The sequence below is a fragment of the Pteropus alecto genome, unplaced genomic scaffold (assembly GCF_000325575.1).
Source record: "Pteropus alecto unplaced genomic scaffold, ASM32557v1 scaffold86, whole genome shotgun sequence".
Lineage (NCBI taxonomy): Eukaryota > Metazoa > Chordata > Mammalia > Chiroptera > Pteropodidae > Pteropus > Pteropus alecto.
The window spans coordinates 11,873,755-11,877,316 of record NW_006442109.1 but is presented as its reverse complement, the minus strand read 5'-3'; positions in this window follow the sequence as shown (position 1 = coordinate 11,877,316).

Sequence of the window (3,562 nt, the reverse complement as noted above, 5' to 3'; positions counted from 1 at the left end):
GAGGGAGGCGAGGAGACATAAACCAAACCATGTATTGAAATGCTGGCTTATGTCAATCTCTGATCTTCCATCAAAACTGTTCTATTGTTATTGTTAATGGTTGGTGAACAAATAGACTCTTGTGGTTCCTCTGTGCTTCCCTGTCCCTGGCCACTTTGGGATGGACAGATTCAGTCAGTCATAGTGGATTCTAGACAGCAAGATGGTTCAGAAAAGCAGAAAGACATGAAGGTGGGTTCCACAGTGAATCACGGGACTCTGGGTAAGGGTTCAGCCCCTCTGGCCCCTTAGGATCAGTACTCTCCTCCGCGGAGCAACCCAGCCCTGGGTGCCAAGGATGCCCTAGCACCTGATTCCCTTCACAGACCTGGTCCTGAATCTTCATCCCGACCTCTTCCCCCAGCTTCACCCTTGCTTTTCTGCTCTTTCTCTTCTACCTTAGTCACCTTTTGGATTTAACTGCTATGAGCCCCTTGGTTTCAGTTTGATCTCTTCGCCGCTATAATTCTTCATCCTCAACCTGTCAAGGCATCTTTGAACTTCTGCCCTAACGAACACCCTTCCATTTCAGCCAGCACTTCTACCCTCTTCACCAGGTACCCCTCCACTGATAAGCTCCTACTAGACTCACTTTCAAGATTTCTGACTCCTAAGTCTGAATTCACCTCGATTTGGGATAAGGGTGCTGTACCACAATCCTTCTATATCAAAATCTCAGGGGAAGTTGTCTCTCCTTAACCACACCTTCACAGTTTTCCCTTTTTTGGATCCTGGGCTTTTGGGGAAATAAACAATGTCCTTAAAACAGGTAATAATGAAAATCTACTGATGACACCAAATTGTGAAATTTCAATAGCGAGTCAAGGCAGGAAACTTTGTTGAAAAAAAGGACTTAGCACAGGAGCTCCGGGGATAAGTAAATGGAAACAAAATACAGTCACCAAAATAAGGCCCTTACTTCCCAAAATATCCTTGCCTTCTCTTAAAGCTGATACTCTAACCACAAAAGTATAACACAATGTGAATGACAAGCTCAAATCCAAATTCCCTCCTAACACTGTAGAGACTACCTATAGTGGTTCTGTATCATCTCCTAGTTATTTAAACATATCGAAGAGACAAATTTTCCAGGTATTTGTCCCAAGTGAATTCTCCAAAAAAAAAAGTTTATCACCCAAAGATTATGCAGACAGCACGCACAATGTTCAAGTCCTGGGAGAGTTTTTCTATAGCAATTTCTCTATACAACATTCACCATTGTTAGCCAAATTAGCATGAATCTTTGCGCCACACTTGAGCCGTAAGAATTGTTGCTATTGGAAATATTTCTGAACTAAATCAAACTGGGCTCCAGTTCCTCACAAAACAAGCCCAGTCATTTTTTGTGGCTTTCTTGCCCTCTTCCTGGGGCTTTCATGATGCATGAAAAAATAGAGGCAACTCCTCTAATTGTGGTCCACCACAGTTGCTGTTGCAATGCCTAGTCCAGGCTTGTGGGGTGCATTCAAATGTGGACTGCTCCACAAACATATCCATGACCACCATGCCAGGTTCAGCCACAGGACAGAAGCCAAAACTCCATAGGTGTGGTGTTTGTGCCATGGTCCTTCAGCATGCAGGCAGCCATCCCACCCTGGGTCTTCCCACCCTCCAGAATGAAGGTCTCCCATCTTCTCCCCCACCCAAGTGCTAAGCCCCTGATCCCTTCTCCTCTAGATTAATCAAGGCTTCCTAGATCAATCTAGCTGGGTCTGGGCCTTCTCAAAAAAGCCCAGATGCTTTTCCTCTTACTACTGGACTCATACAAAAAAACTGCTCATCACCAGCCTTCCACCCCATCCCCTAGGGCAAAGCATGCAGGACTCAGGAACAGGAGGCCTGGCTGCCCTATCCAGTGAGGCTCAAGGGAGAAGTAATTCCATTCTGCTGATGAGCCTACAGCAGCAGGAAGGACGTGACTGTCATTTTTCAATAACTTGATCATTAAGATTGTTAATTTACCATCATCTAATCACATTTCATGATTATAAAATAATCTACTTCTTTAGAGCAGAAGGGACAGTAATAGAACTCACTCGTGGCCAGACACACAACAGGGGCTCAATGAAGCTTTGTTTACCTGTATGAAGGACCGTGTGAAACCCACCTTATTGCTTTCAGTTCACTGAGATCTGGCTCATTACAATTTCAAGAACTAAGGTAAGGCTCCAAAAAACTACACCCAGGGACTAGCTCATGCCATAAGGAGGCCATGCCCAGCTGTTACCCCTGGCTGGGTTGCTCCCTACCCTCCCTGACCCACAAACTTCCCAACACACACACACACACACACACACACACAATTTGACTCTACCTTATGGAGCAACTGACTCTCTAACAGTCTATAAAAGTTTTATTGTACCTTCTTTTAGAAACTTGCTGGATCTCCCCAGCACTTATAAATAATAGGGTTCTCCAACTCCTGCCCCTACCCTGTCCCTAACCATAGACACCCAGTGAAGCTGAGGAAACTTGGTCAGGGGATTCTGAGGTCACAGGCTCTTCACCTGTGGGTTGTCAACCCACTGTCCCATCTCCCCCAACTTGTCAAGGAGACAATGACCATGGCCCAGATGAGAGGCACCCTGGTTTTCCAGTCTCATCTCCCATCAATCTCCCCGGTACATCAATGACTTCCCACTACTTCCCAAATGCTCTGCCTCCCCAAGCTTTGGCTCCTGTTGAGCCCTCCTGGAGTGCCCTACCCTCAACTTATGCTTGTCCAATACTGCCCACCTACAAGAACTAGATCTAAATATTACCTCCTCCTCCAATCCTTCCTCAATCCTTTCATCTGTATATAAGCTTACCAGTCTCTGAAACACCACAAGATTTCACCTGGATTGTCTAGTTCACACCACAAGATTTCACCTGGATTGTCTAGGCCATGGGCCACAGACCAGTACCAGTCTGTGGCCTTTTAGGAACCAGGCAGCACAGCAGGAGGTAAGCGGCAGAGGAGTAAGCAAAGCATCTGTGTTTGCAGCCGCTCCCTAGCGTTAGCATCACTGCCTCAGCTCCACCTCAGATCATCAGGCATTAGGTTCTCATAGGAGCACTGGTCCCTGGTTCCAGAAAGATTGGGGACCGCTGGTCTAAAAGCATTTTTCACCATCTGCTTCTTATTACAATTATTTGTGATTTGCCTTAGGGGATTGGAGTCAGAGTTTTGAGTTATGTCCAACCCCTGCCACTTATGACCTGTGCAAAATCAGGAAACTGAGCCATAAGCTCATCTGTAAAATGGGGTTTCTTGAGGTGTGAATAAGGAGGAAAGTACTTTATAAATGATCACGGGCTTTATTTGTGTTATACTTAAGCCTGTTCTGCCTCAGTTTGTACATTCATAAAAATGAGTAGTAATAGTGTCTCTCTTGGATTTGCAGTGAAGATTAAATGGACTCCTGGATGTAAAGCAAACTGAGCACAGTCCCATACCACTGTGTCCCACATGATATAAGCAGAGCTGAGACTGTAGACCCAGCATTGCGCTCTTCACTCTGACCACAAGGTTATGCAGGAT